This window comes from Leptidea sinapis, chromosome 18 (genome assembly GCF_905404315.1).
Source record: "Leptidea sinapis chromosome 18, ilLepSina1.1, whole genome shotgun sequence".
NCBI lineage: Eukaryota > Metazoa > Arthropoda > Insecta > Lepidoptera > Pieridae > Leptidea > Leptidea sinapis.
In genome coordinates, this window is record NC_066282.1 from 6583694 (window position 1) to 6611214 (window position 27521).

The 27521-nt window shown below is 36.6% G+C and overlaps 1 protein-coding gene across 2 annotated transcripts in view; it reads left to right on the forward strand.

Moving 5' to 3' along the window:
* LOC126969424 (ecdysone oxidase-like) overlaps positions 1–27521 on the forward strand; it is a 492930-nt gene that overhangs the window by 309262 nt on the left and 156147 nt on the right. The window lies entirely within an intron of this gene.

Genomic DNA, 27521 nt, shown 5'->3' on the forward strand with positions numbered 1-27521 from the left:
CTCGGTATGGGGGTACCACAAGGGTCTTTTCTTGGACCCTTCCTCTTCCTAATTTATATAAATGATCTACCTAACCTTGTAGAAAAAAAAACACAAGGTGGTATTGTTTGCGGATGACACTTCACTTATATTCAAAGTGAAACGAAGCCAAGTTTTATATGAAGAAGTAAACAATGCTCTATCTGACATCGTGTACTGGTTAAGCGCCAATAACTTATTGTTAAATAGTAATAAAACCAAATATATTAAATTCACCGCGCCAAATGTCAAAAATGTAGATGCGAATATTTTATTAAAAGGAGAGGTGGTAAAACCAGTGGAATCTGCTGTATTTCTTGGCATTACTCTTGATTCCAAATTGCAGTGGGGCCCCCAGATTGAAGGATTGGCGAATAGGCTTAGTTCTGCAGCATATGCGGTTAAGAAAATAAGACGGTTAACTGACATAGATACGGCGAGATTAGTATACTTTAGTTATTTTCATAGTATTATGTCCTATGGTCTATTGTTATGGGGCAGTGCGGCCGATATTAATACCATATTTGTGCTGCAGAAGAGGGAATTTGACTGTTGCTTCTCAATACATTTTTGATAATGTTCTGTATTGAGGAATTTTCTAGAAATTGTGACATTCATAATGTTGACACGAGGAACAAACATAAACTTGTTATGCCTACTACTCGGTTGGGTCGAGTTAGTAAGTCTTTTGTTGGGTGATGTATATGCTTCTACAATATGATCCCAGAAAATGTACAAAACAGATGTGTTACGAAATTTAAAAGAATTGTTAAAAAACGTGTGTGTGGGAAAGGTTCTTATAGCATAAACGATTTTCCTAATGACACCACACTGAAAATCTCTGACCACGCAATTAATTCTTTATTTTAGGGAATTTCGGGGCTGTACGGCGGATGGTCTAATAATTCTATGTTTTCTTGCTCTAAAAACTCTTTTGTTCTGTGCGCGGTGTGAGAACTCGCATTGTCGTGATGGAGGATGATGCGGCGGTTGCAGTTCTCTTTACGGAGTTCAGAAACGACTTGTGGCAAACAAATGCTAGCATATCATTCTGCATTAACCGTTCTTTGTCCCTCAAGAGGAATAGTCGCAACATGGCCGGTTTTGGAGACAAACGTGGCCACCATTTTTTTTGCAACATTCCGTGAACGAACAGTTTTGTTGGCTTTAACCCATTTTTGAACACCCAAACTCAAAATTTAAATTTACAACTGGTTTTTTGTTTCGAGTTCGTACTTGTATATACAGGATTTGTCACCTGATACGATGATGTATACAGCATTTGAGGATCCTGAGTGGAATATTTCGAGAGTTTTGTTTGCCTTCTTACTGCAACCAGCCCAGATCATTCCAGAACTCTAGCAGTCTTTTTACATTTCTGCAAGCATCCGGAAGCGATGCTGGTGATTGGTAGTATTTATGTCCGTTGTACGGCCACACTCCTGCACTCCATGCATCATCTGCACAAAGGGCTCTCTGTTACACCTGTGATAGATAGATGTTTGTTCAAGGGACAGTGACCTGTGAATACACGCACAATTGTACGTATATTGTCCCTGTGTAGTCTTATCAGGTTGCGGGCGAACCTCTTTGAGGGCACCGGAGCCGTATTCTTTATTTGACTGCATCCTTTGCTGTTTCTCAATTCTGTTAGTTGAAATGTTCCGTTGTTTCTCGCAGTCACTTTTTAATTTGAGCCTGAGGTATGGATAGCAATGGCTCCGGTCCATATGCTACAGCTTCGGATCGCCTTTCTGATAGTTCATCTGCAGCATTACTGCCCAGTGCGTTACGCAATGAACATAAAAATGCGAAGACAAAGTTTCCGCACATTTGAGAGTGAATATTTTTTTTTTACCTTACATTGGTCTTTTTCATATTGGTAACTTAAATTTCATACAAATTTGACTTACATCGAGGTATACAGAGAAGATGAAGATGAGATGGAGATGATGATGGATACTAATGATGATCCACAAGATTATCCAACGCCTTCCAGCGATCTGGTCTAGATCGCTGGAAGGCGTTGGATGAGGGCAGCGCAGGATCTATCCTCGTGGAAATCGTTGGGGGAGGCCTTCGTCCAGCAGTGGGCGTCTTCCAACTGAGGTGATGATGATGATACAGAGAAGTATTATTGTAGATAAGAGAGGGACATTGGTTGCGGTTTCATTTATAGATAACTATAAAATTAAGCTGAGATCACGCCGAATTTTCAAAAACCAATACACTGGTGTAAATAAAAAAAAATCGTTACACAGAAACACTGCAGAATTAGTGGGCAAAGCAAGCAATTTTCTCGCCACCTCAAAATATTATTTAAACAAAAATTTTTTATTGATGTTTTAATAAAATATTATTAAAATATAAATGAACATATTACCAGTAAAACCAAATCATGATATACTGATAACACAATAAATTGCTTTGAATTATATTGCTTTGAATTCTATCGACATTATAGTTGATTAAATAATTCTTACCTCTGCACTGTTTCGAGGCTATTTATTTACCTTTAAATAATTCACATACTACTAGTAAAAAATTCATTTCAATTTCAATTAAACGACGTTCGTAGTTTTTGTTAAATGAAACAAGATAGCATTTTATATGTACGTAAACCGGCTTTACTTTGAATGTCTGACTCTAGAACTTGTTACTACGCAAATCTCCCATGCTTAATAATTATTTCAAATTAGTAGCTTATTTTTGGGGTAGGGTTTGAAGGAGAGTTTGTTTTCTCGTTGTAGAAAAGTTCATTCTATCTGAGCTTGGGTACTAAGGGCGATATGTTGTAAATTATTAATTATAATAATAATAATCTTTATTTGCGAAAACTGCCACCAAATATTTTACAAATACAATAGATATGAACAATTAACATGAATAAAAGAAAAAATAACAGTACAAATGTTAAAAAACAATAAAAAAAATATATAAATGCCATAAACATGGAAGGAGTATTTTAATAACTTAGAATGATAACAAACGAGGCAGCAGCCCGATTGGCAAAAAGAAAAGTTCTCAGGAAACGTTAGGACGTAAATTCCTAACACTGCTATATGAAGTTCCTAGATTTTTTTTTCGGTGCAAACTATCGTGGCAGTGATGTATGTAAAATATTTATAATATTTAAATGTTTGTCGAACCATATATTCAACAAAACTCAAAATTTTATTAATTTATAAATCTGAAAAGAAAAGAAATATCAGGTAGTGATGTTAAAACACGCATTTACGTACATTAGCACACTTGGCTACACGTTACATGGGGCACACTCAAAGTTTTGCACTTCTAGCTAATCGGAACTATTTGAATTTCGAATGTTATATTTTTTGAAACGTTGCAACCTTCTTACATGAATAATTTTTCATAATCGATCCTTATTTGAATCTCAAAATATGTTTCATATTTATTTATTTCCATGTATTTATTTATTTTTATTGCTCCAATAGGGTGAGCACGAATACAATTTCTAATAACTAGCTAAGTAATATTCTTTAGGTGCCACTTAAATTATAGATGCAAATCAAAATAAAGTAACAAAACAAACATAAACAGCGCATCACATATGTTTTAGCAAATTAATATTATCACATTATTAAATTAGAAAAAAATATTGAAATAGACGAGAGAAAAATTTAAGGGACATCAACAACAAAGAACAATGGCGAAGTTTCATACTACAAAATATTTGAAATTGAATGGTAGCGTCTCAAGAACTGACGTGTACTAATTAATTCTCTATAATTTTCTGCATCTACTGACATTATTCATTTTTAATTTGGAACCGGGATAATGGAGAAATAAATGATTATTTTGTTTGCGTTTTGAGGTTAAGTTTTTATTTTTATTACTTTACCGTTCTAACTAAGTATATATTATACTTATCTATTATATTCCAACTAACATGTTTCAACAACAATAACACTGAATAACACCAATTCCAAAAATCTTTAAGGATAGGAACTAGTAACCATAGGCAAATAGTTAATAAATACCTACCTAATTACTAACGTCTACGGTACTACTGTCTACGGTCAACAACTCTGAGTATTATATAAAATGGAAACTTGTTACTTGATGCAATGGTAATAACAGTTTATTTGCAATAAACCAGAGTTGGTTGTCCATAGCTTTATAAGTAATTTTATAAGAGGGAAGTCAAATGCGCAATCCATAGTCGTAGGTACTTCTAAAGTGTGCCTAACCTACGCCCGAATTTAAGGCTCGGGTCGACTTTTAAACTAAGTACTTCCATTTTTATAATCTTAAAAAACTGGTAAAATAAGTACCTAGTTTTCTAATGTCTTTTTCTCAATCCAAGATCTTATTTTGTAGAAGTAGGTAGTAGTAAATTAAACAAGCAAAATATTTTATTTTGTTTATTGTTATATAAACAGCGTACGTTAGACCAAATCGTGGGGCATATCATAGTCCGGTAATGGAGAGCAGAAGTAGTTCAAAATGAGGTTCAGAGTTTAAAACAAGAGAAAGATATTATTCAAGTCCAAAACCAAGCCATGTAAAATAGAAACTACTTATTAAAATAAAGAAAGCACAAAACAACACAACAGCGGTAACTATAATTGATAGGTATTATTAGCATTAGGTAGATCACAGGTGTAGGTGACAGGTATACAAATTAGAAACTCATTCATCACTCGATCATCGCTGTCAGTCATATTGACAGATAGCTTTCCTTGATCTAACCTAAAATGGATGTGATTTCATAGTCGTGACAGCATATAATGTGAAAATGAAATAAATATTTTATTTATTTCCCCGGTTCCTTTTGCAATACAATTTTATCTAACAAGTCAATTTATCTACGAAGTTTTTTTTGTAACTATCCTAACCTTAGACGGTTATTCCTATAGTCAGGTAAAATTTCGCCATTGTTCTTTCATCAACAATATACAATATAAATGTAAAAGTAATAATTATAGCATTTCATAGTCAATAATAAATTATTTAAAATTATGAGAAATGTATTATATTTGACCGAGAGAAAAAGGGCATAGTATTTATAACCGAGGTCCTAAAGAATCATTGAGAGCAAAATTCAAAGAAATTAACATCTTGACTGTTGCTTCTCAATATACTCTTGATAATGTAATATATGTTCATAGGCACATAAGTGAATTTGCTAGAAACTGTCATAACCATAATGTTAAAATCAGGAACGGACATAAACATATAATGCCTACTACTCGGCTAAGTCGAGTTAGTAAGTCTTTTGTGGGGCGATGCATATGCTTTTACAACAAGATCCCAGAAAATGTTCAAAACAAAAGTGATACGTTATTCAAAAGAATTGTTAAAAAACGTTTGTGTGGTAAAGGTTACTATAACATAAATGACTTTATTAATGATACCACAGATTGGGGGTGGAGCGATCAGGCTATTAAATGACAAGTTTAATTATTGTACAATATTAGTCTGTAAACATATTTTTTGGACGAAAGCCTGCTCGCTGAGTTTGTTGCGCCGATTCTTCTCAGGTCTAAGATCTTCGTTTTGGAATGGGTGGTAGTTTTTGACTTTCAATAAGTGATGTCACATCCTATTTTGAATATAATTATTTGAATTTGAATTTGATGGTATCTTATCGACAGCTCACCACCCTTATCATAATCATTATCGCCATTGGCAATGCAGTTCCTCATTAACAGCCATTACAGATACAATGAAACTTTATGACCTAGGTTATAAATAGCGCGAATAGCCCTCTTGTATAGCACAATGACTGTATTAATATCAACAGCTTTGCTTCATTGTAATATACCATAGGACATAATACTATGGAAATAACTTAAGTAAATTAGTCGCGCCATATCTGTGTCTGTTAATCATTGAATTCATTGAATGTCAAAACTAAGCTAACAGCACAAGACAAGTCCTTTTCTATTTTTATGAAAATAAGGGACAAGACGAGCAGCATGTTCAGTTGATGGTAACAGATACGCTTTGCCCATTATAATGCAGTACCGCTCAGGATTCTTGAAAACCCCTAAAATTCAGCAATTCAAAAGCGGCACTACAATAATTGTGCTCGTCACATTGAGACATAAGATGTTAAGTCTCATTTCCCCAGTAATATGACTACCTACGGCACCCTTCAGACATTACACATTACTGCTTCACGGCAGAAATAGCCGCCGTTGTGGTTCCCATAATCTAGCCGGCATTCAGTGGAAAGGATCTGGTTTATGTTTAGATTATTTTATAGCAACCTGTATATTATTCAAAGATAGCAAAGAAATAAGATTGCTCCACTCATTTATTTGCAGTAAGCGACGTTAGTTTATTGTGTTCCAGTAAAACGTTTTACGATAGCCACGTGATTACTGCACGAGGTTAACGACGCGTCCGAGATCGAAGTGATAGAGAGTGCTTGTCTTATTTCTGATATTGAAAGAAGTTAAACTGTCCTTTTATATACATATACGAGTAATGTACCTATGTAACGGGATTACATTTATTTTATTTTATTTATTTACTTATAACTAAAACGGCGCAATCCAATTACAATATTAAAATAAGAATTAATTACAAAATAAACATATTGCACAAATAATAGTTAATAAACACAAACTTTACTGTAAATAACTAATAATTAATTAACATCCAAATACCGTTCATCCATTCCTCACACAAAAACGCAAACATTCTGTTAAAATCGTCTGCCATCCATCCTCAAAAAAATTTCAAGCAGGGTTGGCTTCGAGAAGAGCGTTGAGAGCAGAGAGAGACCTCGGTATAGGTGAGGTGGTGCGAGCCACAATACGATGTGTCGGACTCGAACAATCTATGCCTGCGCCTCGAACAGTAATTGTCCGATATATAGATGCTACACAGCCCAACATGCAAAGTCGGCACATCTATATCACCTCTGAGAACACTGCACATAACTGTGAGCTGCTGTCGTTTTCGCCTAACCTCGAGGGAGTTGTACCCAGAAGAAATTTTGTGGGAAACATATAGTTTCCATGCATACGTTTGTAAAGGTACCTAAGAAAAGCTTTTTGTACCTTTTCGAGAAGGAGTACATAAGTTTTAAAATTTGTTGTACGTATTGCAAGTTAGAAACGCCTAAGGCGACACATATTGCATATTTTTAAATAATTTATATTTTAAACGTGAAAACTTGAAAATTCTAAAAAGGGACATCCCATTTCTGGTCATCAATATTGTGACAACTTAAAATCTTTAAATTTTTATTTTATTTCATTAAAACTCCGACATCGGAGGAAAAAAGAATTCCATAATTTATCGCCATTTCACATATTCTTTTGAAGATAAATATTCTTAAAAAGTGTGACAAGAAAAAGGATAAAATGTACATCCATTGCTCCAAAGACAAAAAATATTGTGTTTTTAATAAAAAAACACTTTAACATGTAAGCATAATATTTTGTACACTAAAAACTATTTAATTTTTGTTTGAATACGTAATCCAATATAGTGGTGTATTACTACATGCATATTTTGCGGTGACAGTAACAAATGGGACCAACTTTTCATCTACTCCTGATTAAAGTTCCCAAAGATTTGACGCTAGATAGTCTGGAGCGAAATGTGAATGACACAGATAAGCGGTGATATATCTTGGAGCTACATGACTAATGCGTGTCTCAGATTTTTTGTATTAAACTATCTTCAGATTCATGTTGATTGTAACTAAAAAGGTAAAACATTTCATCTGTTTTGGATGAGGAGGACAAATGATTATAGGATAGGGGTCAACTTATTTTTGGGTTTTTTTTTATGAAAATGAGGGACGAGACGAGCAGGACGTTCAGTTGATGGTAATTAATACGCTCTACCCATTACAATGTATTGCCGCTCAGGATTCTTGAAAAACCCAAAAATTCTGAGCAGCACTACAATTGCGCTAGTCACCGTGAGAAATAAGATTTTAAATCTCATTTACCGGTCAAAAGGGCGCCGTAGCTACTGAAATTTCTGTCAGTAGCTACGGCGCCCTTTTGACCGAAACACAGTAATGTTTACATATTACTGCTTCACGGCTGAAATAGGCGCCGTTGTGGTACCCATAATCTAGTTAGCTTCCTTTGCAAAGGAGCCTCCCACTAGTCAACATATACTATACCCCTGAACGTAAGTGATCACCGCAGCCTCTCTTAACACCAAAGGAATCACAATAGAGTTGCCGATTTATATTATTGGTTGGGATATGAAATACGTTAGTTTGTCTTATGAGAAACGTTATTCATATATTCAATATGATACAACTGTTTATTGTTATGGATTTCTCAAGTTCTGTATATTTGAAGTCATTCAAAATATGATAATAATAATATTGACACACTTTACCACAAATTATCTTGACCCAAACTATGCATAGCCTGTACTATGGGTTCAAGACAATGATATTTTTATTACAATATACTTAAATATACATGAATATATATAAACGTCCATGATTCGGAAACAAATATCCATATTCATCGTATAAATTTACCTTACCTATCGGATTCGAACCCGGGACCTCTAGCTCAGGCGGCAGGGTCACTGACCACAGAGCTATATGGTTAATGTATATAGATCATAATAAAAATTCTTTATTATTTCTTACTGAGAATTATAGTTAAAGTTGTGATTAAAATGTTTAGTGTAGTATCAATAGTGTATCATGAGTAAATTAATAAATAAATAAATACATATACACACTGGTTTATTGCTATGCTTACGCATTAATTTCGAAAAATAATTTAACTTTTACTACAAAACAGGCGAAAGTTTTCAATGTTATAATTAAAAACCTTAAACTTCAGTTTTTGATTACACTTAGAAAGACAGGCAAATTAATCAACACAAACTTAGCACTTGCAGTAAAGCTGAAATGTTAAATATCCCAATAACAAAATCTGGTTCAATAGTCAGAATATGGCTCATAATAATATTATAATATGTTATGTTATTTATTTAATAAATTTCCTCAACAAGGTATACACTTATACAAACAAATATAATACATCAACAACAACATTCATAGTTATGGTAAGTGATGTCTCAGTTATAAGCGAAAATGACATGCTATTCAACTAAATTAAGCCATTAAATAAAATAAGGACTATAATATATCTAATAATATAATATTGATGTAAATTAACGCAAAAATAGATTGAATTCATCCCACCCTTAAAAGAACCGTTGAAATAATTAAATTTTTTAAAATTCAAATCATGATGTCTTTTATATTCCCTGGTAATCCCTATTCATAATAACCTAAATTAGATCCTGCATAGTTACAGAGAAAAGGGACATATTTCTTAAACGCTCTCGTATGACTTTCAAAGTCAAAGTCAAATAAACTTTATTGAATTAGGCTTAAATTAAGCGCTTTTTAATCGTTACTATAAATATTTTTGTGAAATTACTGAATGAACCATGTGTTTTTTTTAAGGAATAGGAGGACAAACGAGCGTACGGGTCACCTGGTGTTAAGTTATCACCGCTGCCCACATTCTCTTGTAACACCAGAGGAATCATAAGAGCGTTGCCGGCCTTTAAGGAAGGTGTACGCGCTTTTTTTGAAGGTACCCATGTCGTATCGTCCCGGAAACACCGCACAAGGAAGCTCATTCCACAGTTTTGTAGTACGTGGAAGAAAGCTCCTTGAAAACCGCACTGTGGAGGACCGCCACACATCCAGATGGTGAGGATGATATCTTAACTTGTGGCGTGTCGTGCGAAGGTGGAATTCGGCGGCAGGAATCAGGTTAAACAGCTCTTCGGAACACTCCCCGTGATAAATGCGGTAGAAGACAGACAATGAAGCGACGTCTCTACGCAACGCCAAGTGATCCAGCCGTTCACAGAGCATTGGGTCCCCGACAATTCGAGCTGCTCTGCGTTGTACTCGGTCAAATGGATCGAGCAGATACTGGGGTGCGCCAGACCAGAGATGACCTGACCTGTGGCCGGACCTGCGCTTTGTAGAGCGCTAGAATGTGGGCCGGCTTGAAGTATTGCCGTGCTCTATTGATGACACCCAGCTTCTTCGAAGCCAATTTGGCTTTGCCCTCCAGATGGCCACGGAATTGGCAATCGCTCGAGATTTCGAGACCCAGTATTCCGATACTAGGCGAGGCTTTAAGAGAAGAGTTTTCAAAGAGCGGTGATACGACAAATGGGATTTTTTTAGTGGTAAATGCGCAAACATGAGTCTTCTGGGGGTTAAATTGGACAAGGTTCAATTTACCCCATTCCGCGACCTTCTCGAGAGAGGACTCGATAGAAGAGACAAGTTTCTCCCGCCACTGGTCTACTATTTCCCGAGAGAGACCTGTATCGCCCGTGTATACGGCATCACCAATGCTGTCATCTGCATAGCAATGTATATTGGAGTTGTCCAACATATCATTGATATGCAGAAGAAACAGCGTAGGAGATAGCTCACAGCCTTGGGGCACTCCAGCTTTCACGGGCTTCGGGTTCGAGCAATATCCGTCGACAACGACCTATATGCTACGCCCAGTGAGGAAGCTGGAGGTCCACTTGCACAAGCTCTCGGGAAGCCCAAATGATGGAAGTTTTGAGAGGAGCGCCTTGTGCCATACACGATCAAAGGCCTTCGCTATATCCAGGCTAACTGCCAGGCCTTCCCCCTTGCTTTCAATAGCCGCCGCCCATCTATGTGTTAGGTATACCAGAAGATCACCTGCCGACCGACCATGGCGAAAGCCGTATTGTCGGTCGTTGATCAACTGATTACCCTCTAGGTATACCAAGAGCTGGCGGTTGATTATGCTCTCCATGATTTTGGAGAGAAGGGAGGTAATAGCAATAGGCCTGTAGTTTGCTGGATCCGAACTGTCTCCTTTTTTTGGATCGGATGGAGAAGGGCTGACTTCCATGAGTCAGGGACTACGCCTTTTGAATAAGAGTGCCGGAATAAACGCGTTAGCACCGGCGTCAACTCAGGGGCACACGTTCTAAGCACGATTGGAGAAATGCCATCCGGCCCGCTCGCCTTCCTGACGTCCTACGAAAACAGAGCTGGCCTTACAGTTTTCTGTCTGAACTATACTACAGGCATAGAGCTCTGACACCGCGGGATGGTCGGCGGTGTTTTTCCGTTGTCGTCAAGAGTCGAGTTGGAGGCAAAAAGAGCGCATAGGAGATCGGCTTTCTCTTTTGCCGTATGGGCCAGGATGTCATTCCTCATGTGCAACGGCGGCAGGGATGGCTGGTTGAAGTTATCAAGAGCAGCTTTCGACATTGACCAGAACTTGCGTGTTCCGGTCGGGTAACTGGAAAGCTTCTCGCCGATTTTGACGATGTGCTTCGATTTCGCACGGGCGATGTGCTGCTTAAAAAATCTGGAGGCACGGTTATATTTCCTCTTAAGAAATTTGCAGTTCGAATCCCTTGTGCCCAGCGCCGCAACCAAAGTTTGATACGCCTGGTTTTTGCAGTCAGATGCTGCTTTAACTGACGCATCGAACCAGGGCTGTGATCTGCCACCAATCGATACTATAGAGCTTGGTATAAAAATATCCATGCCCTGCAGTATCACATCGGCTACTGCAACGTTGCAGGCACTACGATCATGCGAAGGGAAACAAACCTTGCCCCAAGGGTAGGATGCAAAAAAGGAACGCAACCTATCCCAATCTGCAGACTTGTAGTGCCAAACGCCGCGGGTCGCTGGTGGTTTGTGACGTTGGCGCCGGATAGGCACTACACTCCTGACCAGGCAATGGTCGGACGTTCCGAGAGGGGCGTCGACAAAGACCTTGTAACCATCGGGATGTGTAGTCAGCAGAAGATCTAATAAGGACGGCATGTGGCTATCTACATCCGGGAGCCGCGTTGGCGACTCAACCAATGGGACAGTCTGTGGTACGTGATCCAAGCCATTCGGCATCGTGCCCGTTGAAATCACCCAAGACTACGATTTCAGCGGAGGGGATCTGTGCAAGTACGTCGTGAATTGCCGCTTGAACGCAGCCCATGAGATGATCGGTTTCTGCGTTACCACTATGGGACCTATAGAGACACGCATAGATGGGGACGCTGTCCTCTAAATCTACGCGGAACCAGAGAGTAGACAGGTCCCTACCCTCAAAATTGCCGAGACGGCGACAGCAGATATCGTCCCTAACGTACAGACATACCCCGGCATGAGGCAAAAAATTGTGCTCAATTTTGTACCCGGGGTACGTTTTCCGGTCCTCGACAGTAACCTATGCGAAACATAGCGGCGCTAGGCCGCTACTTCACGCCGGTATTCTGTGTGAGTGTGGTAATTAGCCCGGACGAGTCTGGCCCGATTGTGCTGACGTCATAAGATGGCAGCGCGACTCTCCCACTTCTAAAAAGCCCTTAGTCGCCTCTTACCCACCCTTGTTTTCCAAAAAAGTTGAGCACAAGCTCACAACAAGAACATACAACTCAATGGCCATTATTTTCAATCAAATAGGGTATTTTACATTGGCTGTAATAAAGAATAAACTGTATAAATATAAATTATCGTATATTGGATGCATCAACCTTTATAGCTTCAATTCATTATTTGTGTAAGGATGCTTCGTGAACATGATGGTCGTAATTACTGTCATAATTAGTAATCAGTAGTGATTTATTAACTATAACAGACCGACATGGCACCACAATGGGCACAGTTCACGAGTTGACACATGGATCAGCCATCGTTCCTTTCGCAGATATTTGAGAGAAGGTTTGGTTAAGAGGTTGGAACAGTGAGGTTTAGGTCGATGTTATATGATGAAAACCAATATTATACTTATATCAATCTACACGGGAAAATATTCGGCCGTCAGGAGATTTCGTTTTCTAAGAGGAGTTAACGTTAAATTATTTGACGATTGATCTTAGCCATGGATTAATAATAAAAACGCAAACTCTCATCCGCATGCCCAATTAAGTGTTGACATTTATTTACACAGGCGAACCATTGATAATCGAGTCGATTTTATAGGTAACGATGTTTGTTTGAATATTGAGTTCACTGATTCAATAATAAATGGAGCTATATGGTAATATTAAATTGTATACTATGATTGTGCTTATAATAATAGAAGGGTAGATTTAATTTATATTGTAATGTGACATGATTTTGTGTTGAAACAAAAGATTTACTTACCCCTCATAATGAATATGATATGTCACCTTTTTGCTCTTAATAGTGATTTTCATTATAATAACACTAGAAATAAAGCGTTGCTTGTAACTATTTCTAGTAGGCTTCATAAGAAACATAATAGGTTTAAGGGTAAATTTATACACTTTTATAATAAAGTCCCAGCAACTGTTCGGGTAGTATCTATAAATAAATTTAAATGTTTTATAAAAAAAAGTGGCTCTGTTGTAAATCCTACGACTCCACGGCTGAATATCTTAGTGATCGGACAACCTGGGACTAGATTATGATTATTTAATAGCAATAGCAATGACATTACTATATTGTATATTTCATTAAAAAGAGCGCAGGAAAAAAATACTGGGAGAGTTTCTTGCGCCGCTTCTCTCTCAGAGCGCCATTTGCTTCGAAAGCGGTAGTAGTATCTAGTATATTAGAAATAACATCAAAAAGAATTCTAAAGGAATCAATTTTGAGAATATAAATGCCTGTTATGCCGTTTTAGAGATTAGAATTCTGGCTTATTTCCACAGTGTGCTATTTGCGCAGTGTATATGAGAGCACAAAACGCAACTAACACTCAAATCAACACTTGCAATAGAAATAATTGTAAATAAATAATTTTAATAAGCTAATGAAATCTGTACAAGTTTAAAATTAAATGGGATTTTCTAAGGAAATAGGTAAATTCAAGGAAATAAACTTTATTTTATGCGTTGTAACCTGTCAATTATTTTGTTACTATTGACTTTCAATCTAGTACCTAGCGTTATTTAATTTTGGGTACCTTAAACTGTGTTGAAAGTATACTCGCTATATTATGTACTCAAATCCCCAATTTCGCTAATAGTTTCCAATAAAAGTAAATTAATTAAAATAAATATTTCAGTTTTAAGAAATCACCCGATAACAAAAATATGCCCAACCCCAGTCACTCGACTTTAGTTGGTTTAAAAAGGTTTTTTTTGATAAAAATACAAAAAAAAAATTAAAATAAAAAACATATATTTTTATGCTTACGAAATGACTACAGAATGAATGACAGACTAATAGCTTAGCCTGGATCGGCAAAAACATAAACTCACATGTGTATGGAATGAACGCAATGCAAAGGAAAGGATTCAAAAGCTACCTACATACTACTACTAAACACTAACATTATGTATTAAAATTAACGCACAATATAAAAAAAAATAATATATTATTATTCTTTTACCCATCAATTTCCAATTTTCTAATTTTTCCAAGATATTGGAATTTATTTATTATGATTATGATAAGTAGAGAACGACGAAACGAAAAAGATAAAAGTGCAAAGAGTGCTCAAAATAAAATGTCTGGAAAAAATATTTATGAATATAGTATTATAAACTTTTTTATAACAATAAGGGAATTGATATGCCCTGCACATTACAATGTAGTGCCGCTCAGGATTTTCGTAAAACACAAGAATTCTGAGCACTATAACTGCGCTCGACATAATAATAAAAAGAACAAAAATTTATAGGTAAAAAGCCTAAAAAACAATATTTACAATATAAAATTTATTTAGTTCTATAGATAATATTATAGTAGTAAAATAGTTTTCACGCACCTAAAAAATATTCTTAAGTTGGCCAAAATTGGCCGACGGAAAGTTCTTATTTGATCAATCAATTATTGAAAGTCAAAAAAGTTGAACAACATCGCAAATCACGGCAGCGAAAAGTTCAAAGAAAGAGGCAAATTGAGTAATTCGAGTTTGCTTGCCGTTTGGAGAGCAACTGATCCGGGCGACTGTGTTCCTGACAGGCCGTGACGAAGAGTGACAGCTGGGGTGCGGCGACGTGAAGCACACATGTGACACGCCACATGTGGGTGTCACGGCAATGTCTCGACTGAAGTTGAGATTTATAAAATGCGGTAATTTTATTCCAAAGACTGAGAATAAAATTTCTTTCAAATCATTATTCGCCTTTTTCCGTATTTTGTTGTCTGTTGATCCCGCAGTCATTAAGAAGATTATGTTTAGCTGAATGTTAAAAGATTCAGACCACAAACTTGGGCATCAAATCAAATAAAATAAAGACAGCTAGACAATATAACAAAACCACCACGTGAGCCTAACCCATATATACGCTTGTGTTATAGATTAAAAAATTTTAACCAGCATAACCTTACACCCTTCAGGAGTATAGCTACCTACATAGGTTATAATATCATACCGGTGGGAGGCTCCTTTGCACAGGATGCCGGCTAGATTAGGGGTACCACAACGGCGGCTATTTCTGCCGTAAAGCAGTAATGTGTAAGCATTTCTGTGTTTCGGTCTGAAGGGCGCTGTAGCTAGTGAAAGTACTGAGCAAATGAGACTTAACATCTTATGTCTCAAGGTGACGAACGCAGTTGTAGTGCTGCTCAAAATGTTTGGGTATTCCAAGAATCCTGAGCGGCACTGCATTGTAATGGGCAGGGTGCATCAATTAGCATTAGCTGAACGTCCTGCTCGTCTCGTCCCTTATTGTCATAAAAAAAGGTTAAAATAAATTAATGACAATAAACTAATAACAAGGGCAGAGGATAAAAGCTAACAATTGATAAAACACAATACGCAGCTCATTAGCTAAGTAAAATACAAACGGCTAATAGCAGGCTAATAATATAATACTGATAATAGCAGGCACCTTCAGGCAATGAAAAGAAAATTATTTCCAGAAATGCTTCGACCCTCTTAATGATATCATTTGCCTTTATCATTCCATCTTTATAAGGATGAGTCGTCATCACAGACGTCTATTTCCTATAATGGCGCGCAGCCAAATAGGTTTGCTCTGCTTGTGTGCTTAATGTCTTCGGGAACTCTGGCTTAGTTTGTCAGATAAGCGAAGAGAAAACGATTCAATTATAACTTGAAACAAGGACTCAAATATTTTTCCTCATCTTCGTATGGAATTCTGGAAGCGTGTGCTTTTTGTGTCTCATTAGTAGCATTAAAATTGATAATTTGAACTTTCTTAGATGACCATGAGTAAAATTTTAATTTTTAACTATCTTTCTCTACGTAAAGGAAAGGTGTATCATTTCATTTACTACTTTACTTTTAAGAATTTATGTATCTATATAACGAACACTCCGTAATTTGTTTTTTACATTCTAAAGTGTGATTTTTACTTATTTATTAACATCGTTTGAAAGATTAGTAAAGTCCTTCTATTTGATTTTTGGTGTCGCAATAATATTTTTTACTAATCCCTTCATCTGAATGGTGGTTGCGCGGAATATATGTATGTATATTTATTTCCTATTATCCTACTCCTCCTTCAGTATCCGCTTTACCGCTCTTATATTCCATTTCCTAATGGCAGCGTACAAGGCCACAGAGATGGCGCTAGTCGTTCGCAAAAGCCTTCAAATCCGCTAATTACGCGAGGTGAATCGAAGGACGACCATTATTGCCTTCGAAGTGCCGCTGAGTGACACCGCTGCGCCGCCGCACGCATTATATTGAGATTCGCGCAATCACCGCACAAACTTTATAAAATAATTAAATACCTGTGTATGTGTCAAGTGTTAGTCATAGTGTTACCTACTTGAAGATCAGCTGGAGACAGAATGAGCTCATCAAACAAAGTAGGTACATTGCCTTTCTTCCGCCATATTACAATATAATCCTAATTTAAGTATATACTTATTTCCTACTTTCTTAATGTAGTATCGGAATTTATTGGATAGGATACTAAATGTTTATTAAAATGTTATAATTAAGGAATCACGGGGCGGTTAATTTAAAGTGAGTATATTTATTAGAAAAAATTGACAGAGTTAAAGGACAGAGGTCTGTCGTACATCGAAGTTAAGTAGGAACTGCCCGCTTGAGTCCCATACAATTATATCTTACTTACTACTTGGGTTCTCACCCCCGCATCAGTCATACTTCGTCCTTACACTCTCAGTACTTACAATGTACATTTTTCCCACGAGACAAAACTATACTTACGTTCCCACGCTTTCTAAAATATCTTAACTAAACATCTGTTATTTGGGAATTTTTCTCAATCCCTTTATTTACAACCTTTTGAAAACAATACTTACTGCTAAGTACAAAGGTGCAATAAAACAATAAAATAGAAAACTTAAATCTAAAAATGACTATTCCACATTAATTTAAGCCAGCGCATACAGTCCACAAAATTCCGCAACACCAAATGGTTCTCTTCCTTTTTTCCTGTTCTGTTCTTTTTTTCTTTATTAATCTTTATTCCCTGATTGTTGATGCTGTTTTTGTTACAACACGTAAAAAAGTTGACCTGGGTGTGGTAGTTATAGTAAGCCGTTATCTTATTCAAATATAGTATGTGCAAGATTCATTTTATCAAAATTTTAGTTAATTTGACGAAAATAAATTGCCAAAAATATCTTCGTACGAAGAATGAACGAAAAACCTAAGCCGTCTATCTATATACTAGCTGACCCGGCAAACGTTGTTTTGCCATATAAAGTATAATTCACGCGATAGTTTTATAAGTAATAAAATATTGCCTATATTATAGCCTGTACATCATTTTGTTCTATTGTCAATAGTTTTTGCAGCGCACGCAAAAATAGGATTTCGATTTTACACCTTGTGTTACAAAATAGCAATTTTATTACGGATCCCTAATTTTGAAAAAAAAAAACATAGCCTATAGCCTTCCTCGATAAATGGACTACCCAACACTGAAAGAATCATTCAAATTGGACCAGTAGTACCAGAGATTAGCGCGTTCAAACAAACAAACACTGCAGCTTTATAGTAATATATTATAATATTATATTATATAGTTTAGATATAAACATGAATTACTGCTCGTTAGTCTCGCTAAAACTCGAGATCAACTGGACCGATTTGGCTAATTTTGGTCTCAAATTAATTGTGGAAGTCCAGGAAAGGTTTAAAAGATGAATGATCAAATAATAGTTTAAATTGAATAACTAATTAGAATTTTTATATCTTTCTAACTTTCTCAGGAGGTAAAAAATAAACTTAATTTAAGGTAACTTTAGTAGGTAGATTAACTACAGTTTTTAACTATCTATGAGATTATTTTTATGTAGATTGATAAATCTTAAGTTTTTTCACAAGTTGAATTTCTGAACGCAAAATTATTTGACATTTGACAACAAACTATGTATGGATTAATAAATCTTAAGTTTTGTCATTCAATAACCGCACCACAAAACAAAAAATATAGTTTATCAAAAAGCTTTAAACTGATTGACCGTTTGTATCATAACTGTGTGTGTCTGTCAATATCGATTAAATTTGATTGATTGATTGAAAACCTAATAAATAGCCAGTATTACAGGAAAACTCTGTTTTGTAAATAAGCATCATTCATTCAAAATAATTATATAAATTTCATTCATAACGAGCATTTTTTTTTAAAGTATCCCTTTTGTTTGTTTTAAGTTTATTTTGTACAAAAGTTTAGGTCTTTTATTTATCAATGAAGCAGTACAAAGTCTGTCGGTAGTGTTTTATAATTATGTTAACGGTATCAGAATATCCGAAAAGTGTCTTAACTATCGATAAAATAAATCTATTTACGCATGAAAACCGTAATCTACTGGGACCAAAGCAAACAATAGTCGATCGTTAAAAAAACATGATTTGCTTCATTAACGTTGCAGCAAAATTGCCTTTAAAACCAGCGTATTTGAGATGCTTTTGCTATAAATATTTTTGGATAATTTAATTTTATGATACGTTTATGTATTCTGAGCTGCTCTTCGAAAGTAGATATATTGCCTCTGCCAGGTGGTCAGTAATGCTGACCTGCTTACGAGTAATAAAGCTTACATGGGGCGACCAAAGAGTGACTATTGCTATACTTAGTTGTAAGATTAGATTCATGTGTTTTATTAATTCCATTAATTCATTCTGTATATACATTACTGAGTTTCGGTCTGAAGGGCGCTGTAGCTAGTGAAATTACTGGGCAAATGAGACTTAACATCTTATGTCTCAAGGTGACAAGCGCAATTGTAGTGCCGCTCAGAATTTTTGGGTTTTTCGAGAATCCAGAGCGGCACTGCATTGTAATGGGTAGGGCGTATCAATTGCCATCAGCTGAATGTCCTGTTCGTCTCGTCCCTTATTTTCATAAAAAAAATATCCAACACTTTGATTTTTTATACCATATTTATACCATACTTACTTTACTTTTATACAATAGACTACTTTGTAATTTATTAGGAAACTTTGTATGTATGAGTTTTTGGCAGACGTCTATTTAACTATGGTAGATAGCTTTATTGTTGTTTGCAAATAAAATTTACATATTATGCAAAAATAAGCCCATTACTTCTGTAAATTTTGTTTTAACTTACTTGTTGGAATGCACGGGCGCATTACTTACAACAACAACAGTGTGAAACACTTGTGTTGTCACAGGGAAAGTTTCATTCGAGTTTGACGTGTTGTTTGTGAGAATAACCTGCATGTTCTGTTCAGTGATGACCTAATTGCACATAGAATTTCAGGATGTCGGAGGCTTCTTTGCACCAAACCTGCTAGATATAGTAGTGTGCAAGCATTATGGTGTGTTGTTTGAAGAGCACCGTAGATAATAAAATATTATAACTGGGCAAGTGAGACTTAACGTAATTTAACAAATTGATCAGCACAATAGCGATGCTGCTAATTATTTTAAGTTTTTCAAGAATCCAATCCAACGAAGAATAATCAAGAAAATTTACTCCTCTAGAAATTAATTTCATTTCTGCAATAATACTCTTCAAATAATTAAACAGATTATTATGAACTTTCTTCCATGTCCTACTTAGCTTCCTTGTGCGGTATTTCCGGGACGATACGACATTCTTCTCAGGCCTGAGGCATTCACTTTGGAATGGGTGGTAGTTTTTTTTGACTTTCAATAAGTGATTTCACATCCTATTTTGAATAAAAATATTTGAATTTGAATTTGAATTAAAAGAAAGCTCGTACACCTTCTTTAAAGACCGGCAACGCTTCTGTGATTCCTCTGGTGTTTCAAGGGAATGTTGGCGGCGGTGAGCACTAAGCACCAGGTGTTAAGTGATCACCGCCGCATACTAAGTTACGCTTGTTTGTCCTCCTTTTTTCTATAAAAAAAATTACATTTGATAGTTCTTTATTTAGTAGATAAAATCTTCATACTGTAAGGCCTGTTTACTAGAAGGTGCCTCAATACGTCAACCATGATCAACTCTGTGTTCTGTCTCTTTTATCTATAGTTATGAAGACAGTGACAAAACACACTTATCGCGTAACTTCTGCAATGCGGACTTGAAATATACTTTTTTATATCCTTGTTTTTCAACGATAATAGTGAATAGTGAAATGTACGTTTAAAAATCAGCATAAACAGGCACTAGCGCGGCGACGTTGCCGCTCTTGCGTGGTATTTATTCGTTTATTGAAAATTGTACTCAGCACCACTGCGGCTTCAGCGTCATGTACAAAAGCCTTAATAAAGATCTTACTTAGTTTATTATCTCCCTACGCGGTCTAATTAGATAACGCCGGCGTACTTATAAAATGCAACAACAATACTACGCCGAAGTTGACGTACCCGAGCCAGTCTCGTTGGCATTAGCATGCCTTGTGATTTGTTTAATTTCAGTCATAATCCGAAACAATATACCATTTTGAGTAGTGAACTAAGTAATACTGCAAGATTTAAGACGAATTAAGAAAGACTCCCGTAAGATTTAGGATTTACAACATTTAGTTACCGCAATCACGGAGTTATTATTAGGTAGCTCGACATGTAGTCAGAACGCGCCTGTACGTGTTTTAATTAATATTAGGCTTAAGGTGTTAATAAATTGTTCTAGGCCTTGTAAGATTTTTAATTCCAACAAATTAAAAAAAAAATAACAAAAAACAATCAACTACAAAAACACTATTCCCAAGTAATAGATATAATATGCACTAAAAAGTATGAAAATAATTGCACTATTTTATACAATCTAATTCTAGTAACGATTATTGGTACATTTGAGATCGGTGTCCTCCCGCCGCGGCCCCGCTCTCGCCTCCTTACGTCGCGCGTGCGACTCAAGCACATCTCACCTATAACTACATATGTAGTTACAAACCTAACTTGGCTGACACTGACTCCAAAAATAACAATAATCGTAACTAGAATTAGATTAATTTATTAGATTGCATAAAAATACACAATTATTTTCATACTTTTTAGTGCATATTATATCTATTGCTTTGGAATAGTGTTTTTGGAGTCGGTTTTTTTGTTAATTTATTTTTTATTTTTAGATATTTAGTGAATCAGAACTACACTAACTAACAATTTGTCTAAATTTGACTAGATCTACTAAATTTTTCATGCAGTTAAGGAGTTATATATTTGACTACGACACTTACTTGACCATAACGACGTTACGGTACGTGACCCAAATATCAGGATAGCATAAAAAGATATAGTCAAGTATCGTTACTTTGCTCCTAAGAATTGAAGAGTTCCGTTACTTTGTCATGGATCCCATAATCAGAACCTAACCGAATTCTCACCAAACTTCCGTTGAAGTACACTGGCCTTCAAAATTAAGTATCACACTTTTAAAATTGGGATAACGTTTTAAGTTCACAAGATATACTTTCGAAATAAAAAGGACTCCAAAGAGAATTTAATTTTGTACATAAAAACTTTATAGTCGGTAACCTTCTTTTAAGAATTGGCTGAAAAAAGACTTCAAAAACAAAACCATTCCTTTTTCAAAGTGGACGTTTCCGAATTACAATTTTACCATTCAAATTTTTCTTTCTGTTTTAAATTTTTTTCAAGATCGATTGGTCAAGTTTTAAAAATGTATGCTAAAAAGCACATAACATTTATTTATCATGCCTCTTTCAGTTGAAGAATGTGCTAGGATCATGGCTTTTCTGGAACTAGGCATCAGTATGCGTCGCACTGCAAGAATGGTGGGTGTGACGGTACCAACGGTCCAGAAGGTAAAGCGAAGGTACGAAGAGACTGGACACTATCTGAGGAGACCTTGTTATGGCAGACCCAGGTGTACCAGTGCCCGAGAAGATCGTTATATTATTTCCACTGTGTTAAGAAATCGCCACCAAAATGCAGTTGAAGTCCAGCAACTTCAGACCCGGACGGACTACATTAGTGACAATACAGTGAGAAGAAGACTTGCTGAAGCAAATTTGAAACCCCGAAGACCAGCGAGTGGCCCAAAACTCGAGAGACAGCATCGAGTAGCAAGACTGCGATACGCCCGTGAACACATGCAGTTAGAAAGAGTCCAATACGGTGGAGGCAGTGTACATGTATGGGCTGGCATATCTTCAGAAGGTCGCACAGAGCTAGAAGCCATAGAAAATGGCACCCTCACTGGGCAAAGATATGCTCAAGAGATTCTCAATGAGTATGCAGGGCCATATTTAGCAAATATGGGTGATGGATCGATGCTGATGCATGATAATGCCCGGCCACACACGGCTCATATCGTACAAGAGTATATTCAGGAGGTGGATATCAGCGTGATGGCTTGACCATCAAGAAGTCCTGTTCTCAACCCGATTGAAGACGTCTGGGATGAGCTTGGGAGGCTTGTCAGAAATCGCAGACCACCACCTACTACCCTCAGGGCACTAAAGCAGGCCCTGGTAGAAGAATGGGAGAATATTCCCCAACATCGGCTCCGAAAACTAGTGTTCAGTATGCCAAACCGGCTGGCTCGAAGCTGTAATCAGAGCTCGAGGAGGCAATACCAGTTATTAAAAATTAAATAACATGTCGTCGCAGGAAAGGCAAATTTACTGAAGCTCCAAATGACCATTTCGAGAAAAAGCCATTTAATGTTTTTTTTTTTTCGTTTGTAATTCATAACTTTTTTCCCAGCACACGAATTTTGATGACGTCAAGGTAAACTTTTATTAATTTATTATTTTCTATGTCCAGAAGTACAAACCATATTAATTGGACTGTTGGTTTGTTATATAGTGGCGCTTAAGTAAAAATGAATTCAATTTACAGTAAAGCAAAATTTCTTAACCGCCATTTGATTCAAATATTTATAGCAATCAAAATTACTTATAACTCTTTCGTATATAAATTGGAAAACGACAAAATTTCTGGAACTATAACAATAATGTAATGTTCGTAATCTTAAATTACTGGAAGGACTTTTACAAGTCTGGTTTCATCATCTTAAAACAACTTAAAAAGTGATCGGTTCATTTTGTTGAATCACTAAAAATCCTTAAAGGTAGGTTAGTGTTTTAGTTTTTCGAGTAAAAAGACGTAAGAGATAATTACTTTTGTCTAGTCACACCTTTAAAACTACTTATAACTTCAGTAAATATACAATAAGAGCTACTTAAATACTGTAGTGCCAAAATTAAAGTTATTGAACCATAATTAATAACGTATACTCCATTACTAATGTATAAGAGTAAAGTCTTAATTGCTTAAGATTATGAAAATTCCTTTTTTTTTTAATAATGTTACGTAAATTAGTAGGGCATTGAGATGGGCTAGAGCCGGGCTGCCTCCTCTGATAAGAGCTCAGTTCTTAAATTGGATAGATAGCTGGGCAAAGGCCTCCTATTTGAGTTAACAGGGAAATAGTTTCGAGAAATAAATTAAAATACAGCTGTTAATTCGTATTTTTTTTAACAATATTTAGAATCTTTGAGATAAAAAAAAGAGACAGTTCGGATCCGGCAAACTACAGGCCTATTGCTATTACCTCCCTACTCTCCAAAATCATGGAGAGCATAATTAACCGCCAGCTCTTGGTATACCTTGAGGGTCACCAGTTGATCAACGACCGGCAATACGGCTTTCGCCATGGTCGGTCGACTGGCGATCTTCTGGTATACCTAACACATAGATGGGCGGCGGCTATTGAAAGCAAGGGGGAAGGCCTGGCAGTTGGTCTGGATATAGCAAAGGCCTTTGATCGTGTATGGCACAAGGCGCTCCTCGCAAACTTCCATCATTTGGGCTTCCCGAGAGCTTATGCAAGTGGACCTCCAGCTTCCTCACTGGGCGCAACATACAGGTCGTTATCGACGGTTATTGCTCGAATCCCAAGCCCATGAACGCTGGAGTGCCCCAAGGCTGTGTGCTATCTCCCACGCTGTTTCTTCTGCATATCAATGATATGTTGGACACCGCCAACATGCATTGCTATGCAGATGACAGCACTTGTGATGCCGTATACACGGGCCATGCAGGTCTCTCTCGGGAAAACGTCGACCAGTGCTGGGAGAAACTTGTGTCTTCTATCGAGTCCTCTCTCGAGAAGGTCGCGGAATGGGGTAAGTTGAACCTTGTCCAATTTAACCCCCAGAAGACTCAAGTTTGCGCGTTTACCACTAAAAAAACCCCATTTGCCGTATCACCGCTCTTCGAGAACACTTCCCTTAAAGCCTCGCCTAGTATCGGAATACTGGGTCTCGAAATCTCGAGCAATTGCCAATTCCGTGGCCATCTGGAGGGCAAAGCCAAACTGGCTTCAAAGAAACTGGGCGTCATAAATAGAGCACGGCAATACTTCAAGCCGGCCCACATTCTAGCGCTCTACAAAGCGCAGGTCCGGCCTCACATGGAGTATTGCTGTCATCTCTGGTCTGGCGCACCCCAGTATCAGCTCGATCCATTTGACCGCGTGCAACGCAGAGCAGCTCGAATTGCCGGGGACCCAGTACTCTGTGAACGGCTGGATCACTTGGCGTTGCGTAGAGACGTCGCTTCATTGTGTGTCTTCTACCGCATTTATCACGGGGAGTGTTCCGAAGAGCTGTTCAACCTGAATCCAGCCGCCGAATTTCACCTTCGCACGACACGCCACAAGTTACGATATCATCCCCACCATCTGGATGTGTGGCGGTCCTCCACAGTGCGGTTTTCAAGGAGCTTTCTTCCTCGTACCACGAAGCTGTGGAATGAGCTTCCTTGTGCGGTGTTTCCGGGACGATACGACATGGGTACCTTAAAGAAAAGCGCGTACACCTTCCTTAAAGGCCGGCAACGCTCTTGTGATTCCTCTGGTGTTGCAGGAGAGTGTGGGCAGCGGTGATCACTTAACACCAGGTGACCCGTACGCTCGTTTGTATTCCATAAAAAAAAAAAAAAGATTGGTATCTAAGTACCTACCTATTACAAAAAATTATCAACTACTGAAATAAAAAAAATGAGAATCAACGTTTCTTTCAGTGTTTGAAATTTAAAAATAAAATAAAATAAATTTCTAATCAATACAATCTTCATTAACTAATAAACTTTTTCGACGGTATTTAAAAAAAAACAGTATAAAATAGCAAATGGTGAGTTGGATCCATTTTAATCTTAGGCCAATACTTCATCTTCCTCGTCTGTTTCAGCCAAGCAGTTTTGAACTTTGGGATCATTATTCATACTTCGATATTTCGTATGATACACAGTTGATATCACATTACTTGAGCACAATTTCACAAAAGCCATATTTGCCACCGATTTCTTAAATGTTATGTACTGTCCTCAAATTGCTAATTTTTCCTGTTAAATTACCTTTAAAATATTTTTCAGCAACTGTGTCCCATTTGTTAAAATCAGCATAATAGGTGGTATATGGTCTTGGTGACTTCCTAGACATAGTAAAAATTGTGCTCCACTGCGACGGTGCCCACACTATAATGCCTCATAAGCTTTTATCTATAATGGAGTGCATAGAGTCGACCGGCATATAGGTATGCCCCGGGAGCAAATAATTTATTTAAATTGATAGAAGAGTGTTACACTTCTTAAGTATTTCATTTAAACATGTTATTACTATCTTATTTTTATTTTGCCCCGGAATTTATGAGTCACAATATAGTAATAAATGTTTCACTGTACCCCTTAGATCCACATTATTGATGTACTTCTCTAAAATTGATGATATCTCATTGGCACCCCCTATTCCAGTATTTTCTGACCATGTGTAGCAGAACCCGTTTCTAGTGCCTGATTCATAGAATGTTAAATTATAGACAGCCACTTTGTTCGAGTAATACAGCATCATTTTTTCACCATGGGGCGTGTTCAACACCTTTTGAAGGTCAACTGATGCGCATAAAACACTGTTGTCATTATTATGAATACTTTGATGTGCTAAACCTTTCAGCAGATTCTTCTTTATCAGTTAAGAGTTTCCGTTTTTCTTCATCATCAAAACTCTTATTATTCTCATATTGTGCACATTTCAGACACTTATCTTTGCGGGGGAAATGGAATCCAATATTAAATTCAGTGTTGAATATTATTTTAAAAAGTTTTTCTCCAGCATAGGCGTTGCCATTTGCAAGCTGAGTCTCTTCTCTGCTATTTTCTTCTCTTCTCTGTTCTTGTGCTATTTTCCTGCAGTAGTGTGAAGGCAAACCTGGTAATTCCTTTATGTATGTTCGTACCTTTTCGGTAACTAAATTTGGGGTTTTATTTTGGGGTTCGGGTTTTCCACGCATATCTTCTTTTACTCTACCAAATGATGCGTTGTTTACTGTATTGTACAATGTTTTTTGCTTGAGATCTAGTGTACAAGTCAAAAATTGTTGGCACACTTGGGCTTGCCCTTCACCATCGGTAATAAAGTAATTAAAAGTGTTGGTACGCTTAGCCGTATCTGCTCGCTTTCTTTTTCCACCCATCTTTTTAGAATGGCTTACCAACCAGTCTTTACGTCTTTCAGACGATAAACGGTTATTTTTATTCATCAGTTATTTCGTAACATGCGTTAGAGCAATTTTGTGAATTACAGTGATTTTGTTTCATTTCTTTGGCTGTAATAACTTTTCCTTTAGAATTTACATACTCATTTGGCCCGGAATCTTTTTTTGCTTTGTTTTGTTTTCTTTTGTTCTTCTGTTTCTTCTTTTCTCTACCCTCAACTTCAGAAACTTTATTCTCCTCTTCTTGAATCTTCGATTTCGTAGTCTTCTTAGCTCTCTCATTTTTCTTCTTTGATTTCTTACTTTTCTTCGTACCATCGGATACCAATCCAGATGATGAATGTTCCCATGACGAAGAACTCCATACAAAATCTTCATTATCTGACAAAGAGTACGTACTTCTCTCTTGTTTGTTGTCTCAAACGCTTATTTTTTATGTATTCATCATGATCATTTTTTGTAACATTTTCATGCTTCTCTTGGTTACTATCTTTGTGATTGTCAGTTCTTATCTCATCTTTTTCATCTCCACTTATGTTATTATCCAAATTGGCGTTTTCGCTTATATGCGATTCATTTTGTACTGTTTCATTTATTTCAGGTATTTTGCTATCTTTACAAATCTCTCCTTCGAGCTTTTTTGGTCTTCCTGTATATTCATTCCTATGTTAATAAAATTAATTTCAGCGGTTATTT